Source organism: Grammomys surdaster, unplaced genomic scaffold, assembly GCF_004785775.1.
Source record: "Grammomys surdaster isolate TR1022 unplaced genomic scaffold, NIH_TR_1.0 126115, whole genome shotgun sequence".
Classification (NCBI taxonomy): Eukaryota; Metazoa; Chordata; class Mammalia; order Rodentia; family Muridae; genus Grammomys; species Grammomys surdaster.
The window spans coordinates 295,649-314,847 of NW_021620923.1; positions in this window are offsets into that span (position 1 = coordinate 295,649).

Genomic DNA, 19,199 nt, shown 5'->3' on the forward strand with positions numbered 1-19,199 from the left:
ACACACACACACACACACACACACACACACACACACACACACACACACCTAGATATTAGCATTTGTTTCAGACATTCATAAACATGCATTTTAAAGCAACCAGACCATTAGAATTAATGAAGGAGTAAAAAACCTAAAATATCTTACAAAGTTATTTTACATAATTGCCTTTGAACATTATAAATTGGACAGGTTTATAATGAACAAATTTAAAAAGATTGTTTTATGATATAAAAATGACTTGCTGAGAACAATTTCTTAATCTCAACAACAAAGAAATGGATATTTTAAGAAATATTTATTCATTTTATTCAAAGTATAATTTAGTATACTTATATTTAGTTATAGTTATATACTTATATTTACTTTATTTACTTATATTTATATACTTATATATTTAGTATATTTATATCAATAAATATTCATTCAATAAAATAACAGTCATAAGCTTCTTTTGTCTGTTACAAGATAACCCAACTTTGATGTTCTTTTAGTCTGAGAAAACCTTTTGTGAGATGCAACTTATGTTGAAAAGAAGTTCTAGAAATAAAGATGATTGTAACTGCAAATGACTACTCTTTAGGAAGATCATACATCTTACTGTGTATCATACTTTGAAGTTAAAATTACAGCTCACCACTGAGGAATGAATACAAGTCCTGATATTCCTCATGAGTCTGAGAATCTTGCTGTCAATACCTCTGAACACTTTCAGAATTCTCTCATTGTAAAGTCTTAGTTTTGAGCATGTGTGTTTTTGTAGAGATTACATGGGACTCAAATAACTGAATGTATTGCTCTGGGGAGAGAGTCTGGATGAAGAATTGGTGTCCCAAGTTGCCACATGGCTATGCGACATTTTCCAACACTGCTGTTGTGAAACTCTTTTAAATGACTGTGCATATAAATTACTGGGGAATTAATCAAAACAATTAAGTTTGTAACTCAAACCTCAGCATTTCCATAGCAGATAGCCATTTCAGTCTTTGTTAAACAAAGCAGTAAGCACTGAAAAAAAAAAAAGATCATCCTTAAGAGACAATGGAAAGAGCTCTTTAATGCATAAACATTCCTGACATCAATCACACACTAAAAGCTTTTGTCAGACCTGTTGATTTTCAGAGTTATGACAAAGTGGACAAGTTGAAAGCATCTGTTTAATGATCCTAGCTACTTATTCCACCTGCTTCTTGGTATTGTCGTGAGGCTGTCTTAGTGAAATAATATATGTAAAGTTTCTTTATATGATAATCATAAAGTGATAAATATAAAACTCATTTGCTCAATTAATGTTGATATTGTATACCCACCACATGCCAGTCCATGTCTTAGACATAGCAGACTACATTGTTTTAACTCTTCATGTTAAGTTAATGTCTGTCTATCTAGCTATCTATCTGTCTGTCTGTCTGTCTGTCTTCCTAGGGTTTTTATTGCTGTGAAGAGACAACATGAGCTTGGCAACTCTTATAAAAGAAAACATTTAATTTAAGGCTGGCTTACAGTATCAGAGGGTTAGTCTATTATCATCACGACAGAAAACATGGCAGTGTGCAGGCAGATGTGGTATTGGAGAGGGAGCTGAGAGTCCTACATTTTTGATCTATAGGCAGCAGAAGGCGACGATGAACCACACTGGATATGACTTAAGCATAGAGGACCTCAAAGCTCATTCTCATAGTGACATACTTTCTCCAACAAGGCCACACCACCTAATAGTGCCACTTGCTATGAGACAAGGATTCAAATACGTGTGTGTGTGTGAGTGTGTGTGTGTGTGTGTTAAAATGTTTATACAAACTACAAACACTGGCCCAAACTTTGTTCACAGGCTTGGTGGCCAGCAAACCCCACCAAAGAGCCACCTCTCCCTATCTCCCTTCCACTGGGACTACACACTAGAACTACAACTTGCATTCCATCATTCTGGCTTTTTTGTGGTTACTGGTAATCAAACTCATGGCCTAGTGTTTGCATGGTAAGCACATTAACCTCTGTTCTATTTTACACAGCCCCTAATTTACCCTACTTGAAAAAAAAAGAAACGATAAACAATAATAACAAGAGTCTGTATTAAAGTTTTTAAAGTGGTCCCAAAACTGCAGTTTATTTGTGTCTCCACTTTAATTGCCATATGGATCCTCATGAAACCAAATGATGGACATTTCTGACAAGGTCCTATCACGAATCATGGCAGCTTTGCAGACACACTCAATGGTAAGGATCCTTTGAACAGAACATAGGGATCAGGCCTCTGCTGGCTCCTGTTAAACCATTCTCTACAAACCATTTAAAAGGTAAAATTCTTTTTTAAGTAATTAAAACGTGAGCTGTTAAAAATAAATCTGAACATTCTTCCTAACTCTCACATACTGTATGCTCAGGTGATTTCAACAGCAATGTGTCTTTGTTTTGCATTTTATCTGGAGAATGGTCACATATTTTAATTAGCTCAGTCATAGGCTAGGAATTCACAACATATAACTCAAAGTATCTCCGTGTGTTTTGTCCCTTAAGAATTAGAATGTAGAGTCTGTTCTCCTTGTTGCTTGCTCTGTCTTGATTACTATATGTAAATGTGTATGCTCCGCAATTGGAACATAATCCAGTACATGCATGGCAAAATTAAATTAAGCCAACACCTGACTTCAATCCAGTTTCACAGCCACTTTCTAGTAAGCACCCATGGATTGTTTAAATCTGTTTTCTCTTTACTCCAAATTCTACTGAAACTTCATAGAATTTTGACTACTTTAAAATATTTCTTCCAGAAACATTTGTGTTCTTAATGTTTACTTTCTGATTGCTTCATATGTAAAATATTACTGTGTAATGATCCTGTATCTGTTCCACACAACTTCTTCTTTGGGATTTAAATTTCCAGATTCTAATATTCCAGACAACTTATTTATACACACACACATATACCAAGCATGTAATAGTCTTACCAAATTTAACACAATGTCTTCTTTCATATTTCTTTTGTTCTCCAGTGCAAATGTATTTGGAAATTTGTGGGTTTTTTTGTTGTTATTGTTGTTGTTGTTTCATAGGGATAAACCTGGCCACCTGTTTATTATGTGTTCTTCTGGCTGTTCCTCTTGCTTCATATTTCTGTGACCCTCTCTTGTTCTCCTGTTCAATAGGGCCCCTCCTCCTCCTCCTTCTCCTCCTCCTCCTCCTCCTCCTCCTCCTCCTCCTCCTCCTCCTCCTCCTCCTTCTTCTTCTTCTTTAATGGATATTTCCCCATTTTCCTTCCCAGCACCCCCTATCCAATCCCCCCCATTCTTTTATGCTTTCATACCATTTTGATTACATGCATGTATTAAGGTCAGTTCTAAGTTGAGAGTCTAGCAATACAATAGATGCAAATAGTCAAAGAACAAGCAATACAATAAACAAAAATAGTCAAAGAAAAAGCAAGGCATTAAACCCAACTACGTGAACACTCTTGTGATCACTGTTTCTAAGGGCTTATCAGGACAACCAAAGTACCTGAGCCTACTTCCCTGTCCTAGCCCAAGGTCATTTTCATGTCTGAAGCCTACTTCCTTGTTCTAGCCTAAAATTTAGATTTCTGTCTGAAATTAGTTCTTTGTTCTAGCCTAATATGTAGGCGACTGCCTGAGATTATATCTTTGTTCTAGCCAAGGACAAGGAAGTAGGCTTTAGGCAGGAATCTGACTTTAGGCTAGAACAAAGAAGTAATTTAAATAGGGCAATTCTATTGTTCACCCTGAGCATTCCTTGATCACAACACTTAACAATGATACACCCAACCACAGCTTTGTTTTTCTGTTGTTCTACCTAAGTCTGCAGACAGGTTTTATTTTGATTTTTTTTTTTTTTTACAGCTGGATTCACAATGTCCAGGTTTTGGTTTCCCTACAGAAGTATCCATTTATATTATATTGAATTTTCAATAGGTGGTATGCAGCTAAGGCTCAAATATTAATTATCTAAAACCTTGCATGCTTCCAAATCCACATAGTTTCACTGTGAGAGATGAATACATGTCTGTCAATGAAGACATGAGTAAAGAATGAATTTATATACTTTCTCAAAATTGTTAGGATTTAATAGAGGAGACCAAACTGAACTCTGAATACTGAGTTTTCTGTTTCTTGTATAATTTCAGTCATTGCAAACATTTAAATTTTTTTTAAAAATGTTAGTCTTATATATTCTTCCTATAAATCAGGGCAAAATTACTATTGCTCGTGAATGCTGCAGCTTATAAACTGTGATGAAAATCATGTTAGATGAATTCCAAAGGCCATTCTTAAAGGCTACATAGTCAGCAACAGGCTGACTTGAATATTCACTGTGGAAAAAGCTAGACATTTAACAGAAGCCCAACTCTCTAGACCCCTTCATATTGGAGGGGCCATGTATAAGTACCACACTGGGTGCCTAGCTAGAGATAGCATCCTATCCTACCATGAAGGTATATGATTTCTTCTATGGGAGAGATACCAACTACTAAGTTCTTTAACCCGCAAAATTCAAGCACTTATAAAACAGTTGTTTGAAGTCATTCTGTTTAAAAGCAACTTCTTACACAACATGATTGAGAGGAGTTACCCCAGAGCCAGAATCAGAACATTGGTTCCAACTCAGTTTTCATGCTTCTAAGAAGGTTATTTTCCTTTGCGTCTCAATCTGGAGCAGTGTGGCAGGAGAGTGTGGGTAGGTAGAGGAACACACTCATACAGGTAAAGGGGAGGAGGGGGGGCAGATGTGGGATGGGGGAGTAGGTGGAAGGGTTACTGGGAAGTGGGATATAATGGAATGGGGGATAGTGGAGGAGATTACCGAGAAGTGGGATATTATTTGAGATGTAAACAAATGAAATGATTAATAGAAAAAAGAAAACAACTTTCTACAATCAAAATGATTATATCTGTATTTTTATATTTACAAATTTCAAGACTGACAATTATTATTACTTCTGCCACTGTAGGCTGAAGGTTCAGGGGAAAGTTTTCCAGCTTAAGAATTTGAACCCAAGCCAGGCAGTGGTGGGACACGCCTTTAATTCCACCATTTGGGAGGCAGAGGCAGGTGGATTTCTGAGTTCAAGGCCAGCCTGGTCTACAGAGTGAGTTCCAGGACAGCCAGGGGTACAGAGAAACCCTGTCTCGAAAAACCAAAAAAAAAAAAAAAAAAATCTGAATCCAGGATATCTTCTGAATTCTATGTCATAGTATCATAGACCAATCATTTCAATAACATTTCATATACCCATTTACCTCACCTATCCCAACAACAATTAGAAGTATACATTAGATTGATGAAGTCCAGTGTTTGATCTAACTCTAGGCATCCAAACATTTATGCTCAGTTAGCAATAAGCTCAGTGAATATCAACTAAGGATTCAAAGGAGAAATTAATAATGTTAGGCCACCTAATGACATTTAAAAACAGAATATTGCTATAAAATGTATCAAATCAAAATTTAAAAGATAGTCTCAAAAGAAAAGAATAAAGAAATGACTCAGATTCGAAAATCCATTAAAAATGGGTGAGCAACATTCTAATTTTTCTTGTTACTTCTATAAGGGGTAAGGTAATACTTAATGTAACTATTAACAGGATACCTGATGAAATTCCAGAATTTGGAAAATTATGCTGGCATCCACAACAAATTTTTACTTAAGAACAAGGTGGGGGTTGGGCAGTAACTTCTAATAGGCAAGCTCTCATTGGGATAAATTTATAATGGAACAATTGCTAATGATTTGCCATAAATCACTCCTAATATTTGTCATTGCTTTCTGGTGGTTAATTGAACAGTCTGAGAACAGATACAGGGCTAGAGACCTATAGACTATGTGTCTTGAATTTAATATTGACCTGCCAAGTGACAAAAGAAAACTAACTGTTGCTTGGGAGGACTCCCAGAAGGTGAAAGAAACACTTCACATTGTTTACAAAGTTTATAAGAAGATTAATTTGCCAATGCATAGAAGAATACAAGGAAACCATACATGATAAATATTTATCATGTAAATATATGTTATATTTACATGATAAATATAATATAGCTTATAAATGATACAAGTTATATTAACTATACCTCAGAATACCTATTTTTATTTAAAGCTACCTAAAATAGTTGAATTAGACATCTCATTTTCTTCTACCTTTCTTTCTTTCATCCTTCCTTTCTTTCTTTCTTTCTTTTCTCCATTTTGTTTGGATTTGTTTTGTTTTGTGACAACTCCATAATATAGCCATAACTTTACTGTAACCCACTATGTAGATCAAGCTGTCCTTGACCACAGAGATCAACTACTTTCTGTCTCCAATGTGCTGGGATTAAAGTGTGATTATAGGTATGTGCCAACACTACTGGCTTTAGCTTCTTTTTATTAAAGCCTCTGAATCAACAGTTATGACCAAATCTTAGAGCAAATGATTCACATTTAGGATATGTGTGCATTAAGCATGACATTTTTAGTTATTTTTTAAGAAGAAAAGATATTGATACTTTATTCCCTTTGTTATTTTACAACATGAATTATTTAATCTAAAGAGTAGTTTAAATTTTAGTAAAGTGGTAGGCATAGTCTTTCTGTAAACCTATAAAGTTGTAAACAAGAATATTTTGAAAAAAACATATCACATGAATATTATAATATGAAATATAGAAGTGGTATATGTTAGTAAAATTTTAAAAATTATCAGTAAGGAAATAGAAATGGAAATTAAATTTGCTTTGTGATTTGCAGAAACTAAATATACCTTCTGACTCCTTTTTTTTTCCAAGTACTACTTCGGCCCATCTTAGCACAGAATGTGGCATAGAATACCCATTGATTAATGCATTTATCAGTACATATCAGAAAAGAGTCTTTCGATAGTAGAGGGTAAATAATGTAAAGGCTTTTCAACGTGCAGAAAATAAAAGGCTGGAATTATTATCTTTAAATGGGAAATTCCTATTACACCCCTTTCCCAAGGCTCAGAGATCAGGGAGGAAGAGAAAGCAGAATGATTCTAAGAGGCAGATATGATGGAGTATTACAAGGTGTGTTTTCTGGACACACAAAGAAATTATGCATATGTTTTCACAGTCCCCAAGGCCTGTGTAAGCCTAGGCATAGCATAGAAGTTCAGGACTAGTGTGAAACTCTACCCTTAGTTGAGGTCTTAACTGGCTTTCTTACTGTCTGGGAAAAGAGAAAACATTTTTTGTTTGTTTTATTTTGTTTTGTTTTCCCAGTGTCTGACTTATGACTCCTGGTAGATCAACCGTTCTCTAGAAATGCCCTATAGACAACGTATTTCTGTACCATGAATTGACTTGGACTGGTCAATTTTTCCAGTCAAAATGGACAAAAAATGGTCAAAAATTAGAGAAAAATCAAACAAACAGATGAATAAAACAAACCAAAACCAAAATACAAACCAGAAATATGATGATTAGAGACATGGGGCTTTAGAAATTCAGTGTAAAAAATGTCTAAAGTATTAAAGTATTATTTAGAAATATTTGTAAAAGTTCCTTTTATTCTCTAGATGTAACTGTTGTTTTAGAGACTTACTGCTGAATAAACTCATCTTTCTCAACTGTGGCAGGCTGGTTCAACTCAGTTGTTCTGTCTCAAACTCCTCTCCATGCTGACTGATTCAATCTGGCTTCTCTCAGCTTCTAAATGAATTACTCCATTTTATAATGGAGTATCCACAAACAATTTGATTGCTCAGCATAACATCAAGAAAGCAAATCAATATAAAATTTGAAACTAAAATCTATATATGCTGATCATATGAAGAAAGTTATCTATATTACATCCCTTTATTCTTGAGGGTTATTCAATAAAAATAACTGATAATTTTGACTTTTAGGACTTTTTTTTCTGTATTAAGGGAGGAAATACACTAAACTCACTAGGATTTTTCAGTATATCAGAAACATTTTCCTCTGTATGTATGACCTGTACCCTGGCAATATGTAACTACTCCATAGCAACACCTAAGCACTAACTTCTTTTGTTGATGATTAAATTATTTTTTTTGCTTATTAGAAAGAATGATGCTGTGAAATATGGCATAAATAGAGTGTAAAAGACTTTGTTGGGAACTCCCAGGTGATTGTTATGATGATGGTGTTGATGATGATGATGATGGTGTTGATGATGATGATAATGGTGATGATAATTATGGTGTTGATTTTACTCAAGGAAAAAAGTGTTGAGGTATGTCAACTTATCCAATTGCTCATCTATAATATATTTGATCTATATTGACCTATGCTATAAATATTAAAAACTATTTTAAGTGATGATTCAAATGATAGCAAATAGAAGTATGATACTAAACACAGGACAAAAGGACACTATATTTTAGTTAGCACATATTTATTTTTGTGCTACTAATCTACATTCAATAGTTTCTTTCTTTTCTTTAGGATGTCATCCAGACAATGAGCTCTCCACCTGTAATCCATTTGTTGTCCCTTGTATTGTGTAAGAAACCCTTCTAATATTCACCTGTGTCTGTCATTGTGTTTTGAATTAATGAGCTCTCCTACTTTGAACAGAAGGTACATGTTGTTTTACCTGAAGTCATCTTGATTTAGAAAATATCAGCTGGCTGAATCTTTCATCCCTCACACAGCCTGGTGCCTCAACACCCACTCTACTCTTATCTTCAGGCAGCCATCTCCTATTTTCTAATAATTACTAGAAGCTTCCAATGAAGGATATGGTTATTTAATAACACTGAGATTTTCCACTTAGTATTGGCTATATTTATATTTCATTCACTGCTATGTATCATAAACATCACAATATGAAATTACTGACAAAATAGAGCCACCTTTTCATTTGTCAGCAATAAGATGTTTTGCTTCATTGCTTCTGTGTCAGTGTTATACGAAAAGAATAAATCAGACATCATTTCAGAATAAAATATTTTCATGCTTTCTGTATTTGCAAGGCGTAAAGCTTAGTTGGAAGAACATTGCAAAGTTACACTACATTATATGTCCACTAATTTGCCTTTGAGCTATTGTCTTCCCCTCCCTCATTTCGCTATACCCCCTCAGAGGCTCTATTTATTTGCAGTACCAATGGAAAATGCAGCTTCTCAACTTGATGTTGTCTCCCCCACTTTCTGAGATGATGATGATTATTAATCAATTATGAATTTATGAGAAAGAAACACCTGGCACACTTCCATAAACAAATAGGTGTCCTGTGGTTTTAAGAACAGCTGAGAGTATTTTAAAGGGTCAAGTCGTTCTGTGAGTAAAGCTGTCTTCACAGTTTGAATTCCCCTGCATGCCTGTCTCTCATAAATATGCACCTCTCCACCAACACCCATTTATATGTGTATGCACTATTTGTATACTTATGAATTTATTATCAGGCAATGTGGCAAAGTCCATGATGAGAAAAAAAATGTGAAGCCACAAAAGCCTAGTGTAAAAGAATACAGCACAACATTAAAAACAACACCAGAGTATTGTTAAAGATCTTTTAAAATTATGTTTCTCTATCATAATTGTTAACCCTCACAATGGAAGCAAGGTTCAACTGGAAATCTTTTGAATAAAGAATCATTGCAACTGAGGTCGCTTCAGACCTTCAAGTCAACAGCAATAGTTGGTTTAGGATGTGGGCCCCTTAGAAAGAAGCATGCTACCAAGCATCTGTACCTGCTCTTCCTAACCTACTTTCCTGACCTTGACTTCACTTCTCAGGAAAATTCTATTAGTATGCTTCCACATTTAAAGGTGGTTTACTGTGATTTTATTCCCACTTTTTGATATAGCCTATATATTTCTACCTTATTTTTTTTAAATGCAGATTTCTTTCATATGATACCCTATCCTAGAAGGCTGTGTTGCTTTATAAAGTACCTACAAGGTATCCAAGATGAAATACTCTACATTGTAAAACATAGCTAAATAGTAACAGTTAAGAAGCAAAAAAAAAAATACTCTATTGTGTTTACAAGGACTGAATATATGTGTAAGTGATATTAATATTAATTAGTATAATTAAATAGCTTGTCAAATTTACTATTTCCTGGTTTTTTTGTTATTTTCAATGTGACAAATCAAGTCCTTTAAATCACACATGTTACAAACATCGTATTGATCTTGGATGGCAGTACACAGCAATTTCAGTTTATTGATACTATTTTTTCCCCTTTTAAAAAATTTTGTCACTCACATTTTATTTTCTACACTTTGAGGCATTCATCCCCAAATAGTCAGAATCCTAACATAGTTCTTCCATAATTAAAATAAGAAAATTGGCAAAATAATGCTTATTAGCCCTAAAGCGTAAGTTCAAGTTAAGGTCTATGTTTACTTTTTAAGTGTTTAAGTAACAGTGTTATTTAAATTTGAAGAAGCTGGGATCATCTCAGGCCTGACATGGGTCAATGTCCTTGTCTAAATCATAATGCACTTTCTCTGCATCTTTAAATTTCCTTAAACAAAGTTACAAAATGACAGTAAGATGCATGATAAAAATGGGGGGGAACAGATAAAATTCAAAGACATTGTATCCTTTTAAATTTAAAGCACATACTAACTTTATACACAGTTTCTTATTGAAGACTGCTTAACCTGACTATATTGATTATTAACTCTTACTTTCAAAAATATCATAATCTTCACTGTAAAAATGTAGGAAGAAAATTTTAATCATTTCCACAATATTATAGGTGGCCCGCAACATGCTGTCCTCATCATACAGTTAAAGCTGTGGCCAAACACATGATGCATAGAAATGTCTGTTCTGAGCCCCTCCCATGTGTCTAGCCAAGGTACTTTGGGTACTATGGACTTGATTCTTAGATGTTATAGAGAATTAGAGGTATACTGTGATATTCACTTCATCATTTGAGCTTTCCTTGTTCCCTGTATTTTAAGTTTCTTTTCACTAGTCAATAAGCAGTGAAGAATAGTAACACACATATATATATACATGCCAAATGTACATAAGCATAATACATATGTACCTACACACAAATATATATAGACATATGTGAGGGAATATTTTTTTAACTTCTTGTGAACTTTAAATGGTTAATGTATTCTTTTGTATTTCCTCAACATTTCACCTTGTGTTTTGGTTGCTGTTGCTACTTAAAGGAATTTTTGGCACACTAAATTCTAAGATCTTTTCTAATTTTAATTTGTTATCTCCAGTTTGGTTGAGGTGTCAGAATAGTGCACTGATCCCAGTGGTCAATACATTACAATTTCCTAGGTACTAAGAGACGCTATGATTCTAGTCAGCTGACAGAGTGAGCATTGATGGCTCCCGAGAAAGATAATGGTCTGAGCCTGCAATGTTTTGGTCTGTACATTGTTTCAGTCTGAAGTTCCTGACATCTTCAGCCTCCAGAAAAACTCTGGAGTTCTCCATGTGCCACTACTCTGATAAGGATCGCAGCAAACAATATAACCAACCTAATGTTACAGGTAAAGTGATTTTAGAGAATTGGCAGATTTTAGAAATCACAAATGTACTTGACAGCAATGCATTGCTTCTGTGGAAGGAGAAATTAAATCTGATGGATGAAATACCATGGCCAAACCTTTCAATCAATAGAACACACAGCAATATTCACCCCTCATTATGCCAGTCTTGAAGAATTCTATACTGTAAGGCACACTCTATTCTTTTCTTACATTTACTCCTGTGTTTTCTTGAGAAATGAAACTGTAATTTCATGAAGGCCCACATGCTTGAATTCTCCCAAGGCTGATCCATCAGATACATTAGACAGACAGGTTTTACTCCTTCTTTCCATACATTAGGCTCTTTATTGGGGCTTAATGACACGATTTCCATATGTAGATTCTTACCTTTCTGCCTGGTCTTCCCTGCTTCTTCATTAACATATGCCATTCTTGAATCATTATTTGGATCTCATTATCTGTGAAGAGTTTCAATATGAGGGATTTTTTTTCAAGTCTAATGGTGTTTAAAAATTTCAGGCACACCGACTTGATGTTCATCTAAATAAGGAAATTCTGTCTCTGAGTCTTATTCTTTCACATAAATACTATATATTACAATTTGGATAGTTTTATAGGACAGGGGTCATATTTTGACAATAGTTAAATAAAAATATCAAAGAGGCATTCTAAAGAAAACAAACATTGCAACTGAGGGAAGAATACAAAAAAAAGGGAGAAAGAAAGAAACTGGATTTATTTTGTCTCAGAGAAACTCAGACTTTGACAGCAATGTGGGATGACTTTCTTCTTGGTGCTTCTCATTGAAACACAAAAGGCTTTTGAACTTTGGCATAAGAGATACTGTTAATGGAATGGATGAAAGAATCTTGACTTCTTTTCCTGGCTTGGTACAAATGTACTCCTTCTTAATAGTAATCAAATGACTTGGTTGTTATTTCAGTAGGTCTTGGAGTCATTGAATATTTGAGAAAGCTGTCAGAATATTTACATTTTAAAACACAAAGCAATCCACATCATTATTCCTTCATGGGAATGAGACAAATTTATCCAATAGGTATGACATACATCTTACATTGTAACTCTGGGATCTGCAAAACAGTTCTGGGTTTTCAATGCATTTGTGAATTGTTTTACAGATATAAGGCTGGTGTTAATAATGAAATTCATATAAGCTGGATCTCTTTCTAATATAACAACCAATGTGCTATATTTTCTGAAAGCTACTAAAATGCTTTCAGAATCACAAAACATCAGAGTTGGTTAAAAGCTTCTATTTTAATTCTTTTTTTTTTTTTTTTTTTTTTTGGTTTTTCGAGACAGGGTTTCTCTGTGTAGCCCTGGTTGTCCTGGAACTCACTCTGTAGACCAGGCTGGCCTCGAATTCAGAAATGCGCCTGCCTCTGCCTCCCAAGTGCTGGGATTAAAGGCGTGCACCACCACTGCCCGGCTCTATTTTAGTTCTTAAGAATGTTCCTCTTTCTTCAAAACAGTATATTTCAATTTATAACTATGTTTCAAAAGTGGTGGTTTTAAAATCTTGATACAAATAACATTTTGAAATACTCATTTTAAGTTGATTTGTGTAGCACCACAAAATCTTCTCACCAAATGTGCCATTATTTTACATAATAAGGATAATGGATGAGAAAGGTGTACAATCTAATAGCAAATAGAAGCAAGGTTCATCTCGTTTATGAAGAAAGTACGATTATTTTGATTTGAAACCAACTTACGACTTCGAAAGAATATGTTTTATGGTAATTTGTATTTCTTACTTACTTTGCATTTCTAACAAAAATTCGAAAGCAGGAATTTTTAATATTCAATTTTTCTTCTGAGAATTAATCATTACAACCATAAGTGTTTCTATCCATGGCTGAGGATTAGTATCAGTGAGATAGCTCAGAAGGAAACGCCATAGAGCAACTTAGATAGAGCACAACCTGTGTTGAATCCCAAGCAGTCCCAGGGCAAGGAAGGGGAGATGAGAATTAGGATGTTTCTTCTGACCTCCACATGTACACTCTGGTAGGTTTATACACACACACACACACACACACACACACACACACACACATCAAACACACAATAGGACTAAACAGAATTTGAAACTTTGAAATTGATTTCATGACTAAAAAATGTTTAGTATGAAGACCCATTGTATATCAGAAGATATGATACTGTTTAGTCCAAAGGAGTTTTGGAAAAAATTGAATTTCCTTAGGTCTAGTTATACTTTTGAGAATAAATTCTGGAACAAAAATAAAATAACAAAATCAACAGAAGGACACAACTTGGACAAAACTTACTTCTTTAAAATGAAGAAAATTTCTAAATCTTCTTATGGCTATTAGATTACAAAACAAATTCAAAACAAATTTTCTCATGCCTACATCTGGCTATTCATGTAATTTCATTATATAATATACATACATATATATGTGTACAAAAGGAAAAACAAATTGTGTATGTGTGTGTGTGTGTGTGTGTGTATGTATGTATGTGTGTTATGGTTTATAGTCATTATTATTCCCTGAAAATTGTTGCTCAGATCAAGGACCTCTGTGGAGGAGCTAGGGGAAGGACTGAAAGAGCTGAAGGGAATGCCAACCCCATAGTAAGAACAGTATCAACTAACCAGACCACCCAGAGCTCCCTGAGCTTAAATCACCAACCAGAGTATACATGGAAGGATCTATGGCTCCAGATACAAATGTAGCAGTGGATTGCCTTATCTGACATCAAAGGGAGGGCAGGCCCTTGGTCCTGTGGAGTCTTAATGCTCCAACCTATGGAGATGGTAGAGTTGGGAGTGGATGGGTGGGTGGAGAAGCACCCTCATAGAGATAAAGTGGAAGGGGGAGAGGGGAGATGGGATGAAGGGGAACTGTGTAAGGGTACCCAGGAAGGGGAATATCATTTGAAATGTAAACAAATAAAATTATTAATAAAAAATGTGTTGCTCAGATTATCAGGTCAAGTAAAAGGAAGATCTGAACAAGCCATATGCACATACATTGTGTAGAGCAAGGAAACATTCTTGCCTCCCACTAGAAGCATCCTAAATACTTTATATCCTGTGAGGAAAGATACAATCATGCGTTTGCAGTTTATCCTTATGACTAATGTCAATAACTGATTCATCTGGCATCACACTGGAAGGATGATGTTTTACAAACAGTAGATACACTGTAAGTACATTGTTTTCTAAGCCAAAGATGGCCTGTTAAAAATGTATATCTAATTTCTAATATATAGCAACTATAAAGTAGCAAAGGAAAGAGATGTAATTCTCAGGGCAAATCATGATATTAAATTTGACTACACTGCTGCTTCCAACATTCCCAATAACCTTAGGGAAACTTTCATCTTCAATGGCAAATTATAACATTAACATAAAATAATAATATTCATGAAAGATTCCTGCCATCCTCTTCCAGGCTGCCTCTTCCCTATGGATTTACATATCCTGTTGATGTATTATGAGATAACTGCTTTAGAGCTAACTAGTTCCGAGTATCCTGTTAAACATGAATAACTTACTCATTTCTGGAGAGCCACACTAGCATTCCTTTAGTTCTCCTATATAATCCTTAATTTGAAATGAAGTTTGATTGTTTTAACTACAAAACATAAAAGAGCCCTGCACTACATCAAGACCTTTAATGGAAACTAATGGAATTTTTGGCATAAAATGGTAGAATTAATTAGATCCAGCAATGCACACTGTTTAACTGCGAGCCTTCCATTTTATACTGATTTGAAGTCATACATACTTAACAAAAGACATCGAGTTGATTGCACAAAGAAGCTGAACACTCTTTTCACATTCATTGTGTAAGTTATTATCCTCTGCGAAAAGATTATTGACTTTTCGTAAGGAGATATTATGGAGAGAAATGATTGCTACCAGGATGACTGGTAGAATTATGTATAAGATAAGTAATAACTCTAATTTCTCATCGGCTGAATAAATGGCTTTAATTTTAAAATACTAGGTACTGCATATGAGAGTTTTGCTGAATTGAGCAGAATTTCCAAACCTGTCTTTGCAGTGTTATGGACGCCGGATGTGAAACAATACAAATCCCCTTTGTTTGTTTACATTAACTAGATATCTTACAGTAACACAATCTCTTAAAACTTGTTACTGCTTAAAATTAATCTGAAAAACATTCATGTACACTTCTGTCTTTATAGTAAGGAATTTAAGGAATTAATCGTGTATATGAGGAAATAATAATTGTTTAATTAATATTGGTGAAAGATAGCAGGTACACCTAAGTTAGGATTTTAAAATTGTCTTGTTCATTTTCTCACACCAATTTCTTTTCCATTACTATGATTTTTGTAAATAACTACTCAAATTTGCCTTATTATGAAGCTTATTATAAAACATAAAATTTAAGTTCCCCCAGGTGTACTTTAGGTCCAGCAAATTTGATAACTCTCATTGTAAAATGTGAATATCCTCCTAATATAATTGTGTCCCTTATATTAGACAATGTTATGCAATGAATTCTCACAAAATGATTATATAGAGGGTTGCTATATGACTTGTCAGAATGAAGTAATTAATGAGGTTCTTCTATCCCTCATATTCCCTAGTTTAGAAAACATGAAGCCCATATACATTTAAATATATATACATGTATATATGCATCAACGTACATATATGTGAATACATATTTATAATGTGTGCATACTTATCTTCATGAATAGAGATGAATGTTCCACATAAAATGGTAATTATTGTTATTTGCTGATTTTGTAACTCATTTTCCTTTGGAATATTTTGTATGTTTATAAGTTGACTTTTAAGTCTTGGAGCTCATGTAATCTGAAGTATTTAGGGCTAAAGAGTTAGCTCAGTTTTGGATGCTCTTTCAGAGGACACATATTTGATTCCCAACATCAAAATAATAGCTCACAACCATCTGTATCTCTGATCCACGGGATCCAGTGACCTCATCTGGCCTCCACAGGCATCAGAGATATATAAATGCACAGCCATACATTGAGGCAGAATACTCACACACACAAAATAACAAATTCTTTAAATTTAATTTGAATTGCTTCATGAAAACACCAATGACTATACATTATAGGATACCATGGACTATCCTGGTATATATAATTATTGCTTAGTCAGGTGAAGCATATCTCTCCTCAAACATTTATCATAATTAAAAATATCTTCTTTCTTTTTGAGATACACATCAAACGATCCCTGTCTACTACCATTCTACTGTGCGGCAGCTATCTCTCCTCCTGTGTGTCACTTCAAACCAGTCAGGCCAACATTCTACATCCTAGCTGTTCCCAGCCCCTGGTAACCTGCCTTTACGTTCTCATGAGAAACAGTTTATATATTTCACATGGCATATGGCACTTGAGACAGGCTTTTATAGTTTAAGAACTCACAACTCCCAGCTTTTCTCTCTGCTTCCTGCTTGTGGTTTGAGATGTGAACTCACAGCTATTCCTTCTACCATAACTCTTACCTACTACCTAGGTGGAGTCTTATCTCTCTGCAACCCCAAACCCAAGTAAAGTTTTTCTTCTATAAGTTACCTTATTCATGGTGTTTTATAGGAAAATAACTATTATAAATGTAGATCCATATTTGAATTTATGGGTGTGACTTACTCTGTTGACCATATTATTTGCTATTATGATACATGTGAGCCAGTAACGCATTTTGATTGAACTGAGAATGTTAATCATGTAACTTCATCATAGTTCTCTACTTATTTATTTGTAGCAAGCACAGTATGACTGGGTTTCATTCTTAGTCATCAACCATATCAAATATAAAACATAAAATTAAAAAAAGAACTAAAAATCCCCTGTAACTTGTGAACCATATGAGAAGATACTCGTTGCCTTCATCTCACAGACTGTGCTGGAATACTTGTGAACAGTTTTCTTTATTCTTATCAAGAAGTAAACATTCAATTCCTCCTAAGGCCATTAAGATCCCATATAAAATGACATAGTAGTACACAACCCACAAATGCCAAAGAAATGTAGCTTCTTGTGACATACCTATAACATTTTCTTATATTAACATTAGGGTGATAAATTTTAATCAATACTTATTAAAAATGGAAAATAAGATGCCAATTTTATTCTTTTTCAGATATCATAAAGATGTGAGTTGCAGACCAGCCAAAAATGAATAGAGTTGGATAGGATATCCAATGAGTTTTTTTTTTTAAGCATCAAAATGTCATAAAAATATCCAAGGCCTTTGGTTCATGGCAAATGGTATATCTCAAAGCAATCTGAAGATAGTTCCTTTTGTGCTCAGTTAGTGTTTTCACAGACCATGTCTCAGTTGCCCTGTACATGTTATGGAATCAACTTGACTTCTGGGAAGCAGAACTGTAACGAACCTCTCAGAATATGGATCTGAACATCAGTCTAAAATAATCTAATACTGGCAACAATATTATGAAATTGATCACTGAGCTTCTCATTTAAATCAGTCCAGACATTAGGGTAAAGAACAGATTTTTCTTTTATCTCATCAACCATCTCTCTTTTTTTCCTCTAGAAATTTCTAATTCTATTATTAACAAGCAGAAGCAAGGATGAACATGACAGTGCTCAGTAAAAGTAATTCACTTACTGAGTGTTGCAAGGACAGTAGACAAATTCTATTAGTAATAAAAATAGACTTGAGAGAAAGAATATTTGGGAGACAAAAGAATGACATTCTATAGTAGTGCTTCTCCACCCGACATAGAACATTCTCTAGAAACTACTCCTGCTTGAAAAAACACAAAGCCATTGCTGAGCCTCTTCCTTTCTTCATTTTATTAGGAATAATGTTCATAATGTGTTTTAATATTTCTTCATTCATTTGGGATATTTATAATCTATTTTTGTTAATTGTCATGGAAAGGAGGAGCTTTCAGTGTAATATATTACATATTGTATATATATGTATGTATAAAACATATACATGTATACATACGCATATATATATGCGTATGTATATATATATATATATATATATATTAAATTATATGAGGAAAAACCAGGCCTAGGTAAATTAATATGTATGAGTTTATATAATAAAGATTTAAATAAAAATTTGGATTAATGTAAATATTGGCAAATTACTATTAATTTCATAATGAAAAATTTGAACACTAAATCATTTTATTGCTTAATGCCAGGTTATTCCATAGGTATTTTTTATGTACGGTAGTATAGTAATAATAGAAGTGACATATAATATCTATTCAGTGGAAAATTTTGTGTTTAATTCTTTTAAGTAGAAATTGTTTATTATTATGGGCTCAAAAATACCCAGTGATGTTTCAATGGGGTGATTTTTGATATAATATGGTTCAGTAAGTCCCTTTCTCTAGCATGCTGTGGGACCTAAAAGAAAGTTGAACAGTGTTAATCAAAAGAACCTTAGATCTGGATGCTGATCCTTTTATAGCAGGTGATTAGCACTGGTGGACCTTTCTCTAAGTTCAATGACTGTTGGTAATCTTTAAATAATCAGGCAGCTGTTAGATACCAAGAAAATGTCAAGTAGAACACCTGGGTGTTGAACATTTCTACATGCTGTAGGCCACTTTTGATCTATCTGCCTAACATGCCACATGTCAGTGGCATCACATAGGTTAAGGGGAAAGAGTCTCATTAGAGCATGGCTAGTTTGCTGGGTGTCAAAAGACACAAAGAAGCCTGTGCCCTTAGATGCAGGGTAGTTATTTTCCTGTG